Source organism: Somniosus microcephalus, unplaced genomic scaffold (genome assembly GCF_052327205.1).
Source record: "Somniosus microcephalus isolate GS21.2 unplaced genomic scaffold, FLI_Smic_1.0 unresolved_chr4, whole genome shotgun sequence".
NCBI classification, from domain to species: Eukaryota; Metazoa; Chordata; class Chondrichthyes; order Squaliformes; family Somniosidae; genus Somniosus; species Somniosus microcephalus.
In genome coordinates, this window is record NW_028225182.1 from 30,837,891 (window position 1) to 30,858,033 (window position 20,143).

A 20,143-nucleotide genomic window follows, 5' to 3' on the forward strand; every position below is an offset into this window, starting at 1 on the left:
CCTTTCATGGGGGGTCACATTAGTAGCCGTTGAAAGCAATGATCTAATGGAATGCAGGGCATCAGGCAGTACCATTTCCCACTGTGTATTCTTAAGGTTCTGGGATGTCAAAGCCAACATAACTGCCTTCCAGATCACCCCATTGTATCGTTCGCACTGTCCATTACCCTGGGGATTATACGGAGTAGTTCTGCTAGTAGAAATTCCCCGACTCTGAAGGTATTCCTTCAACTGGAAAGACATAAAAGAACTTCCCTGATCCGAATGGATATACGCAGGCATCCCAAAGATGACAAAAAGTTGAGTCAGACATTTGATAACTGTAGCAGCTGATACATCTGTGCAAGGAAAAGCAAAAGGGAACCTTGAAAACTCATCCACAACAGTAAATATATATCGGTTTTGAGTAGTTGAAGGAAGAGGCCCCTTAAAATCGACACTCAAACGTTCAAAAGGAGAAGTAGCCTTTATAAGATGAGCTCGTTGAGGCTTAAAGAAATTCGGTTCACACCGAGCACAGATAGAACATGATGAAGTCATCCGCTTGACGTCTTCAACTGAAAAGGGCAAATTCTTACTGCGTACGAAGTGTATCATCCTCGTAACCCCAGGATGGCATAAGGCATTGTGAAGATTAATAAGCGTATCTCCGTGAATCACAGAACAATAAGCCCTCGACAGCGCATCAGCAGCAACATTATCCTTCCCCGGACGATAAACTATATCAAAATGGTAACATGCCAACTCAATCCTCCACCTCATTATTTTATCATTCTTAATCTTTCCAAAATGTTTGACATCAAACATAAAGGACACAGACTTTTGATCAGTTACCAACGTAAAATGTCGCCCCGATAAATAATGTCTCCATTTACGCAGTGCTTCTACTATTGCATACGCCTCTTTCTCTATTGAAGAATGCCTTTTTTCACTATTGTTCAAGGTACGTGAGAAAAAGGCCACAGGTCTTCCATTTTGGTTCAGAGTAGCCCCAATTGCAAAATCAGAAGCGTCCGTCTCAATCACAAAAGGAACCTGCTCATCAATAGAATGCACAACTGCTCCAAGGATATCCTTTTTAAAATTATCAAAACACGTCCTGGCCTCCCATGATAGAGGATATGTCGTAACCTGAATAAGAGGCCGGATCTTCTGTGAAAAATTTGCAATCCAATTAGAATAGTAAGAAAACAGTCCAACAACTCGTTGCAAAGCCTTAGAATTAGTAGGACAAGGTAAATCAATCAATGGTCGCAGACGTTCTGGGTCTGGTTTAATCGTGTTTCCCGAGATAATGTACCCCAGTAGATTTACCTCAGTGGTCGAAAAGGTACACTTCTCTTTATTGAAAGTTAAACCAACTTTTTCCGCAGCTTGAAGGAATCTTTCTAAATTAGAATCATGCTCCACCCTTGATTTGCCACACACCGTGATGTCATCTAAGTATGAAATGGTGTCAGAGAGAGAGTTATCACTTATAAAAGCATCCATTGCCCGTTGAAAACAAGCAACACCATTAGTAACACCAAATGGTATTCGGCAAAACTGATACAACTTTCCACCAGCCTCAAAGGCCGTATATGGTTGATCCTTCTTAACAATAGGAATCTGATGATAAGCACTCTTTAGGTCAATAGTGCTAAAAACCTTATACTGAGATACTTTATTGATAAGCTCATCAATCTTAGGCAAAGGGTACGCATCTAATTGAGTATACCTATTAATAGTTTGGGAATAGTCTATCACCATTCGTTTCTTATGTCTCTCGTTAGTCGTGACAACTACCTGTGCCCGCCAAGGCGAACAACTAGGTTCAATGATTCCTTCCAATAAGAGACGTTGAACTTCAGAATTAATAAATTCTCTATCCTGACTGCTATACCTTCTTGACTCGGTAGCAATTGGCTTACAATCTGGCATCAAATTGGAAAAAAGTGATAATGGAGAAATGGATAAAGAGGTTAATCCACAAATAGATAAAGGTGGCTTAGTCCCTCCAAATGAAAGACTAAGAGACTCGTGTAACTGAAGCACATCATGACCAATCAAAATATCCGCACAGAGATTAGGCAAAACAGATAGGCGTATATCAGTATACGTATTACCTAGAAGAATCAATTTCACAAGGCAACAGCCAGCTACTTGTGAAGTGAGAGTCGTCTGAGCCATACACACCTGATAGGAAACAGGCGAAATTTTCAAATGCTCCTCCTTTGCAAACTGAAGACTTATAAAACTCTCGGTACTGCCCGTATCTATAAGGGCCTTCACTTCCAACCCATTAACTTGGGCCGTAACTATAGCTTTGTTTAGGCCATGAGCAAATGCAGCAGAAATTGATGCAATAAACGCCCTATCTAAAGGCTGAATAGTCACAGAGGAGGTCATTGAACCTGATGATTTACACACACGTGCATAATGACCTCTCTTGCCGCATTTACTACATACAGCCTCCCGAGCAGGACACTTCAGACGAGGGTGCCGGACGTTCCCACAAAAATAACACTTCTGAATCCTAGAGGCAACAGCCGCTGAAGTAGAAACTGTTTCAGAATATAGTAAACCACTCCTATTAAGTCCACATAATTCCTTTTCATCCGGAACTGCCGAAACCACAGTCACAGGCCGATTAAAAAGAGCATAAGAATCCGAACTTCTCTGAGCCACATCCAATGTAGAAGCTTGCTCAAAAGCACTCTTAAGATCCAAAGTCTTATTTTCTAACAACCGCTGATGAATTGATCTAGACAGTAATCCATTAATAAAAGCATCCCGTACCGATTCTTCCTTATATTCTTCAGCCGTCACGGCCTTATAATTACAGTTAACACTAAGGCACCGAAGTGCTTGTAAATAAGTATCCAAAGATTCTCCCACCTGCTGCCTACGGGCAGATAGAAGGTGACGTGCAAATACCTCATTCTTTGGTTTAACAAAAATCTTTTCCAATGTAGAAATAGCCACTTCGTAAGTTTTACAGTCCAAAATATACTTATACACATCCGGAGCAATGTAGTTGATCAGCATATTCAGCTTATTTAGAGACTCTTGATCCAACACGCCCAAAAAGTTTTTAAATGTACAATACCAGTGTTTCCATTTATCATCCACTCCTGCAGAATTAGGGTCAGCATTGAATCGTTCTGGTTGAAGATATCGCTCCATTCTGACATAAAGTTAATAAATTGAAGTAAAGAATAGATTTGCCTTTCTAATCTAGGCTTTATTAACTTAAAAATCCTGTAGCACATCTTCAACACCCAGTCCCAACTAAAGGCTGGAAAGAACTGAATTTAAGATGGCCACCACAAATCACATGACATCAACTACCAATGAGATTACAGCATATATCCCAAGGCAGGAAACAAACAACCAATCACAATACTCCTTACTAAACATAAAGAATAATCACCACAATATCCCAGTAATTTTTCTCGCTGGTGTTGCTCACAGCAGTGTCCTGGAGTTTAATTTTCAAATCCTGGAGACTCCAGGCCAATCCTGGAAGAGTTGGGAACCCTAATTCATGGGTCTCTCTCTCCGAAGCAGCGATTGGCTTCATACATTGAGGGTCGGTTCACCTTATTGAGGTGCTAATGCTTCAAATAAAACTTGCATTTATATAGCGCCTTTCACGACCACCTGAAAGCGCTTTACAGCCAATGAAGTACTTTTTGGAATGTAGTCACTGTTGTAATGTAGGAAACGTGGCAGCCAATTTGTGCACAGCAAGCTCCCACAAATAGCATTGTGATAGTGACCAGATAATCTGTTTCAGTGATGTTGGTTGAGGGATAAATATTGGCCCCAGGACACCGGGGAAAACTCCCCCCTGCTCCTCTTCAAAATAGTGCCTTGGGATCTTTTACGTCCAGATGGGGCCTCAGTTTAACATCTCATCCGAAAGACGGCACCTCCGACAGTGCAGCACTCCCTCAGCACTGCTCGCCTAGATTTACGTGCTCAAGTCACTGGAGTGGGACTTGAACCCCCCACAACCTTCTGACGCAGAAGACAAGGGTGCTACTAACTGAGCCACAGCTGGCACAGGCGAATGAAAGACATGTGTGACAGCAGAATCAGCTGAAAAGACTTGTCCTCCATTTTGAACCATTTTATAACATTGTTTAAGAGTTGTGTCCCACATTAGCAAGGTTGGAGATACACCTGCTTGTTCTGTTAGTTTGGCAACATATACCGATGGATTTGGCCGTCCAGTATTGAAGATCACTCCTTCATTGCCCTGTTATTACCCTACAACCCTCCAAGATCTCTGTGCCCCTCCAATTCTGGCATCTTACACATCCCCGAATTCCATCGCTCCACCATTGGCGGCCGTGCCTTCAGCTACCTGGGCCCCAAGCTCTGGAATTCCCTCCCTAAACCTCTCCGCCTCTCTCTCCTCCTTTAAGATGTTCCTTAAAACCTAACTTTTTGACCAAGCTTTTGGTCACCTGTCCTAATATCTCCTTATGCGGCTTGGTGTCAAATTTTGTTTGGTAACGCTCCTGTCGAACATAGGGATAGGAGGAGGCCATTCAGCCCCTGGAGCCTGCTCCGCCATTCAATGAGATCATGGCTGATCATCGACCTCATCTCCACTTTCCTGCACTATTCCCCATATCCCTTGACTCCCTTAATATTCAAAAATCTATTGATCTCAGCCTTGAATATACTCAACGACTGAGCCTCCACAGCCCTCTGAAGCAGGGAATTCCAAAGATTCACAACCCTCTGAGTGAAGAAATTCCTCCTCATCTCAGTCCTAAATGGCCGACCCCTTATCCTGAGACTGTGACCCCTCGTTCTAGACTCTCCAGCCAGGGGGAAACATCCTCCCTGCATCTACCCTGTCAATCCCCCCCTCAGAATCTTGTATGTTTCAGTGAGATCACCTCTCATTCTTCTAAACTCCAGAGAATAGAGGCCCATTCTACTCAATTTGTGTGTAGAAGTGTTTCCTAACTTCTCTCCTGAATGGCCTGGCTCTGGTTTTAAGGAGATGTCCCCTAGTCCTCGACTCCCCCACCAGCAGAAAAATTTATCTCCATCTGCCCTCTCAATTCCTTTCAAAATCCTAAAAACCTCAATCAAATCACCCCTTAACCTTCTATATTCCAGGGAATGCAAGCCTAGTTTATGTAATCTCTCCTCATAATTTAACCCTTGGAGGCCCAGTATCAACAACAACAACAACAACAACGTGTATTTATATAGCGCCTTTAACGTAGTAAAACGTCCCAAGGCGCTGCACAGGAGTATTTTAAGACACAAAATTTGACACCGATCCACCTAAGGATAAATTAGGGCAGGTGACCAAGAGCTTGGTCAAAGAGGACGGCTTTAAGGAGCGTCTTAAAGGAGGAAAGAGAGGTAGCGAGGCGGAGAGGTTTAGGCAGGGAATTCCAGAGCTTAGGCTCAAGGTAACAGAAGGCACGGCCACCAAAGGTTAAGCGATTATAATCAGGGATCCTCAAGAGGGCAGAATTAGAGGAGCGCAGATATCTCGGGGAGGGGGGGTGGTTGTGGGGCTGAAGGAGGTTACAGAGATAGGGAGGGGGGGGGGCGAGGCCGTGGAGGGATTTGAAAACAAGGATGAGAATTTTGAAATCGAGGCGCTGCTTAACCGGGAGCCAGTGTAGGTCAGCGAGCACAGGGAGTGATGGGTGAACGGGACTTGGTGCGAGTTAGGACATGGGCAGCTGAGTTTTGGATGACCTCAAGTTTATGTAGGGTGGAATGTGGGAGGCCAGCCAGGAGTGCGTTGGAATAGTCGAGTCCAGACCCTTCCTATCTCTGTAATCTCCTCCAGCCCCAGCACGTACTCCTGGACCTTGGAATGTGCCAGTCTGCAACACTCGGTCGCGGAAAACTCCTTACTCTAGAAGACCAGCAGGTTTCGGGCAGACCAAAGGGCCGTCTTTCACCGAGTTGATGGCCTCCCAGCAGCAGTCGACATTTGTCTCGGTGTGCGCCCCCTGGGAACAGTCCGCAGAGCGCAGAGTCCTGTGTCACGGAGCTGCTCGGGGTGAACTTCGACAAAGACCATTGCATCTCTTTCCAGACCTTCTTTGCAAAGGCAGATTCCAGAAGAAGATGGATGACGGTCTCGTCCCCACCGCAGCCGCCTCGAGGACAGGGTGCGCTGGAGCTGACTACAGTAAACTCTCGTTTAAATGGCACCTAATTATCCGGAATTCTCTAATAACCGGCAAAATTGATACTCAGAAAACAACACCTCAATAACAGGAAATGTTGCCGAGTCCAAGTCCAAGTCAACGCGGTGGCCGAGTTAGTCAGTGGGGGTAGTTCTCCAAACCGCCACTACTCGGCATGTTGGCGCTGTCGGAAATCTCTTCCGACCCGAACACCTACCATCCATTTAACGGAACATTCTGTAGGTGAGTACCCAATTATACTGTACATTTCTTGATTTTTTTTCTTTTTGTTTGTTAAAAATAGCCTTGGTAGATAACCCTCTCCGTTATCTGGAATTTTTGACCAACCAGCAACATCCCGGTCCCGTCGGTGCCGGATACGAAAGAGTTTACTGTACTGCATTTTAGTGATCTGTGCACACCGAACCCTTGGGGTGTTTTATAACCATAAAGGCGCCACATAAATGCAAGTTGTTGTTGATGTGGCACTTCTCCGTCACAGGAACCATTTTGAACCAGGTGTCTGGTGCCCTCTGTTGGCCGCTCCGCTGCGGCCCCTCATCAGCAGGAGATAGTTCTAACTGCAGTATTGTACTACCACCCTGTGTCTGAGCACCATAATTTCAATTTTTTCAATTTAAATTTTATTTGTCACATAACCAAATACAACAAGTGAAATCCAGTCAGTGAAATGCTTTCCTCTTAACGAGCCGAGCGCACCAAGCAGCAAAGGACACTTAGCTGCCTGGTACGCACGGAGCACGCAAGGATGGCAGCCATCTTCATCGGCGCCATCACAATAGGGTCCGCTCTCGCCCCGCTCCGCCTTTTCCTGCACTCCTCCCCGACAATCTTCAGCCGCCGTGGTACCGACGTCCCCGGGGCCGGCTTCTCCCTGGCTCTCCTTCCACCCGGTCTGACCTCCGAGCCTCCCGCGGTGTCCGACCTTCCAGGGGCCTGCTTTTCCCGCCCTCGGTCCGCAGGCCGCCTCCCCATCTACCGGTTCGACCTCCGAGCCTCCCGCCGAGGAGCTGCCGGCCGCCGTGCTACAGCGGGTCGTCGTGGCCTCCATCGCTGCTTCTGCTGCCTCCCCGCCGACTCGCCGAACTCATCAACGCCGATGCACAGCGTCTGTAGCGGGAGTGGGCCGACCGACTCAGGGAGAGCGCTTACCCTGTGACTGCCACAGACGCCATCTTGGACCATAATGCCAATCTCTTTAAATAGTCTCCATTCAATGCTGGGAAAAGAAAGAACTTACATTTACATGGAATTTTTCATCACGAAAACAGCCCACTCGGCCCAACTGGTCGGCGCCGGCGGTTAGGCTCCACGCGAGCCTCTTCCTCATCTCTCCCTCCTTCATCTCACTCGCGCAGTGTCAGCTGTGTCTCAGCGGGCAGCGCTCTCGTCTCTGAGCCAGAAGGTTGTGGGTTCAAGTTCCACTCCAGGGACTTGAGCACATAAAGCTAGGCTGGCACTCCAGTGCAGATCTGAGGGAGTGCTGCACTGTCAGAAGTGCTGTCTTTCGGATGAGACATTAAACTTGAGGGCCCATTTGCTCCCTCAGTTGCACGTAAACGATCCCACGGCACTATGTTGAAGAAGAGCAGGGGAGTTATCCACAGCGTCCTGGCCCATATTTATCCCTCAATCAACATAACAAAACCAGATGATCTGGTCATTATTACATTGCTGTTTGTAGGAGCTTGCTGTGCGCAAATTGGCTGCTGTGTTTCCCTACATTACAACAGTGACTACACTCCAAAACTTCATTGGCTGTAAAGCATTTTGAGATGTCTGATGGCCCTGAAAGGCGCTATATAAATGCAAGTCTTTCTTTTTATCAGCATATCCTTCTATTCCTTTCTCCCTCGTGTGTTCAAGAGCATAAGAAATAGGAGCAGGAGTCGGCCATACGGCACTTCAAGCCTGCTCCGCCATTCAATAAGATCATGGTTGAACTTCTCCCTCATCTCCACTTCCCTGCACTATCCCCATATCCCTTGATTCCCTTAATATCCAAAAATCTATTGACCTCTGTCTTGAATATACTCAATGACTGAGCCTCCACAGCCCTCTGGGGGAGAGAATTCCAAAGATTCACCGCCCTCTGAGTGAAGAAATTTCTCCTCATCTCAGTCCTAAATGGCCGACCCCTTATTCTGAGACTGTGACCCCTGGTTCTAGACTCCCCAACCAGGGGAAACATCCTCCCTGCATCTACCCTGTCAAGCCCCTTGACGTAATAAATCTCACTACGCACTTGGTTTGAATATAAAGCAAGGCTTTAATCAACTTGTTTCAGAACATGGAGGTCTAGTTGTACTTCACTAGTTCCTTGTCTTACAAAATGTCCCTGGAAAGCTGGGCCCACACCAGAGTATTTATACTCCTTGGACGGCGCCACCAGCTGGCCATCCAGCGTTATTTCATGAGTAGTTTCTTGATGAATGATGAGATTTATAGCGTTCTTCCTGCCTAAAAGAGTTGGAAGTCCGACGACTCCCTCTTAGCGGATCAGGCGGACCACGAATAGCCGCAGTCTTTTAGATTTTTGTTTATGGCTAGAAGGCACATCTCCCTAGACCGTGTCTTGGTCCCTGGGCCGCTTGATCTGTACCGGTTGTTTTGTTTTGCACACTTTGTACAAAAATAATAACTTGCAGGACAACGGAGTATTAAAGTTTAACTCTTTTATTAAGCATTAGGTCTGATCTTACTCATAACAGCACAGTGGGAAAAACATGGCATTAGGGCCCCTAGCCTGGGTCTTCAAAACAATAGTAGTCCTTACAGATGCCTGCAGACCAATGACAACTCAGCATGTGATCACGTGAATATAATAGGTATTCCTTACAGATGCCTGCGGGCCAATGATAATTCAATATGCAAATGTTACATCCCCTTTCTTTTAAAAGAAAAATGTTATGCATTACTTTTAAACCTTTCTTCTACCTAATGTTCTCGGTAGCATAAACATATAAGTAAACTCAGCATTTAACTAGCACTGAAAACATCTCAACGTTCCAATAACAATGTACAGTTTTTTTTAGGGCAGCGATCTGCCTACACCCTTTGACAGTTCACAAGTCAAGGATAACTCTAGGCTTGACCTCTCGTCCCGACCTTGTGTGGTATGCAACTGAGCATTCTCCTGAATCGGTCAACAATTCAGGTTCAGGTTTAGGTTCAGGTAAGTATGATATGTTTTGTGTAATGCTCTGTTCATCACACTCTGTTGAACTGATCCTCTCGTCGGAATGACAGTGTTGTTCCTTGGTGTTCAGGAGGTGCCTGCGATTGCGGCGGTACACCTGTCCTTCTGGGGTGCAGACGTGATACGATCCCTCAGTGTCAGCTGGCTGGATGACGACTGCTGGCTTCCAGTAGTCATGCTCCTGGATTCTGACGGATTCTCCATTGTGCAGCGGCGGCAGTAGTCTAGCTGACCTGTCATAGTATCTCTTTTGGTGTTGCTGTCTCTGTACACGTTTTGCATGCACTTGCTTGCAGCTGACAACCTCTGGCTGCAGCTGCTGGTTGGTGCTTGGAAGGATTGAGCAAAGTCTGCGGCTTATCAACAGCTGTGCTGGTGACTTGAAGTTGTCAACCGGAGTGTTGCGGTACTCAAGGAGACTGACGTAGGGGTCTCTTTTGTCCGCTTTGGCTTTGTCCATGAGTGTTTTTGCAATCTAGACAGTTTTTTCAGCAAGGCCATTACTTTGAGGGTAATGTGGGCTTGATGTGACATGTGTGACATCCCATGCCTTGGCAAACGACTCAAACTCTTTTGATTTGTATTGGGGGCCATTGTCTGAGACTAAAGTTTCTACCATGCCATGCCTGGCAAAGGCTGGCTTTAGCTTGTGGATCACAGCTGCAGATGTGGTGCTGTGAAGCTTGTTCAGTTCAAAAAATCTGCTGTAGTAATCAACAGTCACTATGTAGTCCTCGTTGTTCCATGTGAACAGATCCGTTGCCGCGACCTGCCAGGGCCTGTCTGGGATACGGTGAGGTATCATGGGCTCTTTGCCATTTGATGGGCGGCGTTCTAGACAAATGGAACATTTTCCGACAATGTCCTCAATGTGTTTGCACATTCCGGGCCAAAACATAATGTCACGTGCTCTTTGTTTGCATTTTTCCATGCCCATATGACCAGCATGAACTTTTGTCAACATCTCTTCTCTGAGACTGGTAGGAATGATGATTTTCTCCCCTTTGAAGACGATTCCGGTGATTTGTGACAGTTCGTCTCTGTGGTTCCAGAATTCAGATATGCTCTGAGGACATTTCTTCCTTTCCTCAGGCCATCCTTTGTGTATGACTTTGCTCAGCAGTGTGAGTTGTGCATCTTTCTCTATTCCTGCTCGGATCTCCTTCAGTTTTGAGTCACTCACAGGTAAGCTGTTGTACACCATGTGCACCTGCACATCCATGCCTTCACTAAGGCTGCTGTCCTGGTAGCTAATAGACTTTCTGGAGAGCATGCCTGCGACAGGAATGTCTTTGCCTGGACGGTGAATGATTGTGAAGTCGTACTTCTGCAGCTGAAGGATCATTCTCTGTAGCCTTGGTGGGGCTGCGGCTAGTGGTTTCTTCATGACTGACTCGAGGGGCTTGTGGTCTGTACAGTACCCACGTGTTATACAGTGACTGACCTTTACCCACCAGTACTTTTCCCTATTGTTATACGGTGATGTACCTGTACACACCAGGACTATACCCCAGTGTTTTACAGTAACAGAACTGTACCCACCAGTACTATACCCCACTGTTATACAGTGACAGAGCTGTACCCACCAGTATTGTACCCCAGTGTTATACAGTGACAGACCTGTACCCACCAGTACTGTACCCCAGTGTTAGTAACGGACATGTACCCACCAGTACTGTACCCCAGTGTTAGTGACAGACCTGTACCCACAAGTACTGTATCCCAGTGTTCTGCAGTGACAGACCTGTACCCACCAGTACTGTATCCCAGTGTTAGTGACAGACCAGTACAACCAGTAATGTACCCCAGTGTTATACAGTGCCAGACTTGCACCAACCAGTACTGTAGCCCAGTGTAATACACTGATTGACCTGTACTCACCAGTACTGTACCCCAGTGTTACACAGTGACAGACCTGTACCCACCAGTACTGTACCCCAGTGTTATACAGTGACAGACTGGTACCCTCCAGTACTGTACCCCAGTGTTATACAGTGACAGACCTGTACCCACCAGCACTGTAACCCAGTGTTATACAGTGACAGACCTGTACCCACCAGTACTGTACCCCAGTGTTATACAGTGACAGGCCTGTACCCTCCAGTACTGTACCCCAGTGTTATAAAGTGACAGACCTGTACCCACCAGTACTGTACCCCAGTGTTATACAGTGACAGACCTGTACCCTCCAGTATTGTACCCCAGTGTTATACAGTGACAGACCTGTATCCACCAGTACTGCACCCCAGTGTTATACAGTAACTGACCTGTACCCATCAGTGCTGTACCCCAGTGTTATACAGTGACAGACCTGTACCCACCAGTACGGTACCCCAGTGTTATACAGTGACAGACCTGTACCCACCAGTACTGTACCCCAGTATTATACTGTTACAGACCTGTACCCACCATTACTGTACCCCAGTGTTATACAGTGAAAGAGCTGTACCCACCAGTACTGTACCCTAGTTTTATACTGTTACAGACCTGTACACACCAGTACTGTACCCCAGTGTTATACAGTGACAAACCTGTACCCACCAGTACTGTACCCCAGTGTTATACTGTTACAGACCTGTACACACCAGTACTGTACCCCAGTGTTATACAGTGACAGACCTGTACCCACCTGCATTGTACCCCAGTGTTACACATTGACAGACCTGTACCCCCCAATACTACACCCCAGTGTTATACAGTGACAGACCTGTATCCACCAGTACTGTATCCCAGTGTTATACAGTGTCAGACCTTTACCCAGCCGTACTGTACCCCAGTGTAATACACTGACAAACCTGTACTCACCAGTAATGTACCCCAGTGTCATGCACCGACAGACCTGTACCCACCAGTACTGTACCCCAGTCCTAGTGACAGACCTGTACCCACCAGTACTGTACCCCAGTGTTCTACAGTGACACATCTGTACCCACCAGTACTGTACCCCACTGTTATACAGTCACAGACCTGTACCCCCCTGTACTGTACCCCTGTGTTATACAGTGACAGAATTGTACCCACCAGTACATTTCCCCATTGTTATACAGTGATGTACCTGTACCATCCAGGACTGTACCCCCAGTGTTTTACAGCAACAGAACTGTACCCAAAAGCTCTGTACCCCACTGTTATACAGTGACAGACATGTACCTACCAGTACTGTACCCCCGAGTGTTATACAGTGACAGACCTGCACCCACCAATACTGTACCCCAGTGTTATACAGTGACAGAACTGTACCCACCAGTACTGTACCCCAGTGTTAGTGACAGACATGTACCCACCAGTGCTGTACCCCAGTGTTATACAGTGATAGAACTGTACCCACCATTACTGTACCCCAGTGTTAGTGACAGACATGTACCCACCAGTACTGTACCCCAGTGTTATACAGTGACAGAACTGTACGCACCAGTACTGTACGCCAGTGTTAGTGACAGGCCTGGACCCACCAGTACTGTACCCCAGTGTTATACAGTGACAGACCTGTACCCACCAGTAATGTACCCCAGTGTTATACAGTGACAGACCTGTACCCACTGTGATAAATCCATGTAATGAGACAAGGAACTCGAAGAGGCGAGGTATGAGGATTAAGGCGAGTACTTTATTGAACGACTGCGAGACAACCAGGCAGGCCTGCTTCCAGGCATTGCACCTTTGCTGACCTTAGCAGGAAGCTAACCCCTGACCTTAGCAGCAGCATTTGCTACAGCACCACCTGGTGGATAACCTTAATCATAACATCCCAGATTACTATATCCCTCCTCCCTTAAGATTTCAGTACAAATTTCTTAACAAACAACCATTCCTAAGGGTCACATAAGAAGTCTCCATTCACCATGTTCCATACTTGACAAATCTAACAGGTCAGAAACAATCTCTCTGGTGGCTTGCGAGCCCTTTGTGAACGTCTGGCAGTAAAGTCCCTGCTTGTTTGTGGTGAAGCCACCAGCTGCTCCTGAGCAGTGCTCGGAGTATCTGACTCTGCAACGATGGTATCCTCTTGATGAATGGGTTCCTGTGGAATTGTCTCTGTCCCTGGTGGTGGCACCACAGATGCACTTGGATAACTGGGGGCAACCCTGTCTTCAGTCATTGCATCTGGAACCTTCATTTCAATTTCCCCTTGTCTGGTAAGTATCTGATCTACATGTCTGCGTACTACCCTACCATCACCCAACATGACCTTGTATGATACGGGACCGGTCATTGAGTCTATGAAGCCAGGAATCCACTTGGGTCCATAACTGAAATTCCTGGTAAGGACTGCATCTCCTTCTCCAAAACTTCGGCTCTTTGTTCTTTTGTCATGGTTCTCTTGTTGTTTGTTTTGTCTGTTTTCCATTTTCCTTTTTAGGTCTGGGTGGACAAGGTCAAGAGTGGAGCGCAGTCTACGACCTAATAACATCTCAGCAGGAGAGAGTCCTGTGGTGGATTGAGGTGTTATTCTGTTGCTGAACAGAACCCGTGACACTTTGGCTGCTAAACTCCCTTCTGCATTTTTTTTCATCACCTCTTTAAATGTTTGTACGGCTCTCTCCGCAAGTCCATTTGAGGATGGATGATATGGAGCCGAGGTCACCTGCACTATGCCATTGTTTCTCATGAACTCTTGTCTCTGTACTCACAAAACAAGCGGCATTGTCACTTACCACGATCTCCGGTAGCCCTTGATTACTGAAGCTCTGACGCAGGCAGTCTATAGTGGTAGTGGCGGATGCAGAATTTACAGGATAAACATCCATCCATTTGGAATGTGCATCAATAATTATGAGGAACATCTTCCCCATGAACGGACCCGCATAACCTAAGTGCAATCTTCTCCATGGTTTATCCGGCCACTCCTAGGGGTGGAGAGGAGCCGCTGCTGGTGCCTTCCGGTGTTCCTGACAAGTGCTGCATGTCTTGACTAGATTTTCTATCTCCTCATCTAGCTTTGGCCACCACAAGTAACTCCTAGCCAAGGCTTTCATACGCGAGACCCCAGGATGACACTGATGTAGTTGCTCTAGGATAGACTGTCGTGCTGGCTGTGGAATAATCACTCGTGCTCCCCACAACACGCAACCATCCTGCACACTCAGCTCTGTTTTCCTGGCACTGTAGGGTGTGAAGTCAGCCCCTTCCGGATGCTGTGGCCATCCCCTCACCACATATTCTCGAACTCTAGACAGTACTGGATCTTTACCTGTCCATGTTCTTACTTGCTCTGCAGTCACAAGTGCTGTGTCAGTGTCCTCCAACATCAACTCTGTCCTCTGGAGCTGCACGGATAGGTGTGCCTGGCAGTGGAAGACGGCTCAAGGCATCTGCGTTCCCATGGTACTTGCCCGCCTTGTAGACGATGACATACTCATATGCCCTCAACGTCACGGCCCACCTCTGGATCCGGGGTGACACCATCTGTGGAATTGCTTTCATTTCATTGACAAGAGAGATAAGAGGTTTATGATTGGTGCATATGGTGAACTTCCTGCCATATATGTACTTGTGGAACCTCTGTAACCCAAACATTACTGCTAACCCCTCTTTGTCTAACTGGGAATAGTTTTTTTCCACTTGTGTTAGAGTTCGGGACATAAACCCTATTGGTCTTTCAGTTCCATCTTCCATGCAGTGTGAAAGAACTGCCCCCACCCAGTAAGGTGAAGCGTCACAAGAGTGAATGATGTCTTTCTCTGCATTGTAGTGAACCAGCACATCCGACGACAGCATTAGTTTCTTGGACTGTTCAAATGAATCCACCTGCTCCTCTCCCCACTGCCACTGTGTCTCCTTGCGCAATAGTTTGTGAAGAGGTGCTAACACAGTTGACAAGTTTGGTAAAAACCTGTTATAATAGTTCAGCAGTCCCAGGTAAGCTTTTAACTCAGCCACATTTGTAGGAGCAGGGGCATCCTGCAGTGCTTGTACCTTCTCCTTGAGTGGATGGAGCCCGGTGGTGTCCACTCTGTGTCCCAGGAACACTGCCTCATTCCCCAGGAAAGTGCACTTACTCCTCTTGAGCCGGAACTCTGCCCTCTCCAATCTCTGTAGTACCTCTCTCAGAGTGCTCAGATGCTCCTGGTCGGTTTTTCCCGTCACCAGAATGTCATCCAGATAGATGGAAACATGTGGAATCCCTTGCAGTACACCTTCGATTGTCCTCTGGAAGATAGCTGGACTAGATGAGACACCAAACGGTAAGCGGTTATATTTTAACAAGCCCTTGTGTGTATTTATGGTGACATACTTCTTTGATTCATCATCCAGTGTACTCTGCAAGTAGGCATGACTCATATCCAACTTTGTGAATTTCTTTCCTCCAGCCAGGTTTGCAAAGAGATCCTCTGTTTTGGGAATAGGATACTGCTCTAGTTTGGACACCCGATTGACTGTCAATTTATAGTCTCCACAGAGTCTTACCGAATTGTCCGGTTTTAAAACAGGTACTATGGGAGCTGCCCATTCCGAACATTTCACTGGCTCCAGTATGTTCTCTCTCAATAGACGGTCAAGCGCAGCCTCTACCTTTGGCTTCATAGCATAAGGCACAGGTCGTTGTTTAAAAAACCTTGGCGGTGCCTCCTTGTCTACATAAATCTTAGCTGGGGGGCCATTAAATGTGCCAAGTTCCTCCTTGAACACATTCTCATGTTCACTCAACACTTCTTGCAAAGTCAACTGTTTGCCCACATCTATTTGATGTACTGCTCCCCAGTCAATTTAAGTTCTTTGATCCAGCCCCGACCTAACAGGTTTGGTCCGTTACCCGATACTATAACTACAGGTAGCTGTTCCACTGTGTCCCTGTGTTGCACAGTTACCTTAGCTGTACCTAATGTCGCTACTCATTCACCTGTATATGTTTTAAGATGCAGGGAGCAAGGCTTTAACTCTGGAGCTTTTGCATGGTTCCACAATTTTGTGTACTCTGCCTTGTTCATTATGGTCATGCCGCACCCTGTATCCACTTCAAAGTTCACCTTAGAGTCATTTACTGTCAGTTGCAATGTGATAGGGGCCACTTATGGAATGTTCTCTAACATGCCATACATTATGAACATGTCTTCTTCTTCCTCAGCTTCCCCGCTGATGTGGTGTGCTCCATGTTTTTTCACTTCTCTCCCTTGGTTTTGCTGTCCTCCCCCTTTTGGTTTGGATTCCTCCACAGATGATTTCGCCCTGCAAGCTCGTTTTATGTGTCCTTGTTTCCCACACTTGTAGCACTTTTCCTCCAGAAACCGGCATTCACTCGCCAGGTGATCGCCCTTGCATCTATAACATGCCTTCACATGCTCACGTTATGGTTTCTGACGCATGTTCAACTTGTGCACAACAACCTGACCTGCAATTTGCTTAGCATTAGCCCTGTCTGAACCCTGTATTTCTTTTACATCTCGGTTCGCTGTCTCTATGGCTTGAGCAAGTTCCAATGCTTTTTCATAAGTAAGCCCAGTCTTGGATAATAATCTGCGCTGCATTCGGTCGTCCATTATTCCGCAAACTAGCCTATCTCTCAGCATTTCCTTCAGGTTGTTCCCATAATTGCAATCTTGTGCCAATTTATGCAACACCACTATATAGTCCATTACACTCTCTTCCTCTTCCTTGAATTAAACTTGAACCGCTGTACAATCTCACTAGTCATAGGGTTTAAATGTTCTTTTAGCACAGCAACTAATTCAACAAATGATTTGTCTCCAGGCTTTTCAGGACTGAGCAGGTTCTTCATCAAACTAGGTTTGGCTTCCCACTGAACTAAGCAGAATGGCTTTCCTTTTCCCGGCATCATTTATTTCATTTGTTTCTAAAAAATAACCCAACACTTCACAGTATTCCTCCCAAGTTTGTGCTTGAATATCAAAAGCGGAGACCGTTCCTACCGTGGCAGCCATGCTCTCTTCCAACTGGTAGCTAACTGCAGCTCGTGACTTTGTTGTTTAAACATCCTGGCAGACTTCTCTTATTCAGGGTCCTGTTTTGCCTCGTCGCCAAATGTGATAAATCCATGTAGCGAGACAAGGAACTCGAAGAGGCGAGGTATGAGGATTAAGACGAGTACTTTATTGAACGACTGCGAGACAACCAGGCAGGCCTGCTTCCAGGCATTGCACCTTTGCTGACCTTAGCAGGAAGCTAACCCCTGACCTTAGCAGCAGCATTGGCTACAGCACCACCTGGTGGATAACCTTAATCATAACATCCCAGATTACTATACCCACCAGTACTGTACCCCAGTGTTATACAGTGACAGACCTGTACCCACCAGTACTGTACCCAGTGTTATACAGTGACAGACATGCACCCACTAGTACTGTACCCCAGTGTTATAAATTGACAGACCTGTGCCCACCAGTACTGTACCCCAGTGTTTTACAGTGAGAGACCTGTACCCACCAGTATTATAACCCAGTCTTATACTGTTACAGAACTGTACCCACCAGTACTGTACCCCAGTGTTATACAATGGCAGACCTGTACCCACCAGTTCTGTATCCCAGTGGTATACAGTGATGCACCTTTACCCACCAGGTCTGTACCCCAGCGTTGTACAGTAACAGACATGTACCCACCAGTACTGTACCCCAGTGTTTTACAGGGATAGACCTGTACTCACCAGTACTGAACCCCAGTGTTATACAGCGACAGACCTGTACCCATGAGCACTGTACCCCTGTGTTATACAGTAACACACCTGTACCCACCAGTACTGTATCTCAGTGTTATGCAGTGACAGATCTGTACCCACCAGTACTGTACCCCAGTGTTATACAGTGACAGACCTGTACTGTACCCCAGTGTAATACAGGAACAGATCTGTACCCACCTGTACTGTACCCCAGTGTTATACAGTGACAGACCTGTACCCACCATTTCAGTATCCTAGTGTTATACAGTAACAGACATGTGCCAACCTGTATTGTACCCCAGTGTTTTAAAGTGAGAGACATTTACCCACCAGTACTGTACCCCAGTGTTATAAAGTAACAGACCTATACCCACCAATACTGTACCCCAGTGTTATACAGTGACAGACCTGTACCCACCAGTACTGTACCCCAGTGTTATACAGTGACAGACCTGTACCCATCAGTACTGTACCCCAGTGTTATACAGTGACATACCTGTACCCACCAGTACTGTACCCCAGTGTTATACAGTGACAGATCTGTACCCACCTGTACTGTACCTCAGTGTTAGTGACGGACATGTACCCACCAGTACTGTACCCCAGTGTTAGTGACAGACCTGTACCCACCATTACTGTACCCCAGTGTTATACAGTGACAAACCTGTACCCACCAGTACTGTATCCCAGTGTTATACAGTGACAGATCTGCACCCACCTGTACTGTACTCCAGTGTTATACAGTAACAGACCTGTACCCACAAGTACTGTACCACAGTGTTATACAGTGACAGACCTGTACCCACCAGTACTGTACCCCAGTGTTATACAGTGACAGACCTGCACCCACCAGTACTGTATTCCAGTGTTATACAGCGACAGACCTGTACCCACCAGTACTGTACCCCAGTGTTATACAGTGACAGACCTGCACCCACTAGTACTGTACCCCAGTGTTATACAGTGACAGACCTGTACCCACCAGTACTGTACCCCAGTGTTATACAGTGACAGAACAGTACCCACCAGTACTGTACCCCAGTGTTATACAGTGACAGACCTGTACCCACCTGTACTGTACCTCAGTGTTAGTGACGGACATGTACCCACCAGTACTGTACCCCAGTGTTAGTGACAGACCTGTACCCACCATTACTGTACCCCAGTGTTATACAGTGACAAACCTGTACCCACCAGTACTGTATCCCAGTGTTATACAGTGACAGATCTGTACCCACCTGTACTGTACTCCAGTGTTATACAGTAACAGACCTGTACGCACAAGTACCGTACCACAGTGTTATACAGTGACAGACCTGTACCCACCAGTACTGTACCCCAGTGTTATACAGTGACAGACCTGCACCCACCAGTACTGTATTCCAGTGTTATACAGCGACAGACCTGTTCCCACCAGTACTGTACCCCAGTGTTATACAGTGACAGATCTGCACCCACTAGTACTGTACCCCAGTGTTATACATTGACAGACCTGCACCCACCAGTACTGTACCCCAGTGTTATACAGTGACAGAACTGTACCCACCAGTACTGTACCCCAGTGTTATACTGCTACAGATGTGTACCCTCCAGTACTGTACCCGTGTTATGCAGTGACAGAGCTGTTCCCACCAGTATTATAATCCAGTGTTACACTGTTACAGACCTGTACCCACAGTACTCTACATAGAAACATAGATACATAGAAGATAGTAGCAGGAGAAGCCATTCGGCAGCTCGAGCCTGCTGCGCCATTCAATGAGATCATGGCTGATCATCCAATTTCAGTACCCTGTCCCTGCTTTCTCCCCATAGCCTTGATCCCTTTAGCCTTAAGAAATATATCTAACTCCTTCTTGAATATATTTTAATGAACTGGCCTCAACTAACTTCTGTGGTAGAGAATTCCACAGGTTCGCCACTCTCTGGGTGAAGAAATTCCTCCTCATCTGTCATAAAGGCTTACCCCTTATCCTTAGACTTTGACCCCTGGTTCTGGAACCCCCGCCATCGGGAACATCCTTCCTGCATCTAGTCTGTCTAGTCCTGTTAGAATTTTATAAGTTTCAATGAGACCCCCTCTCATTCTTCCAAACTCCAGCAAGTACAAGCCCAATCGACCCAATCTCTCCTCATACGTCATTCCTGCCA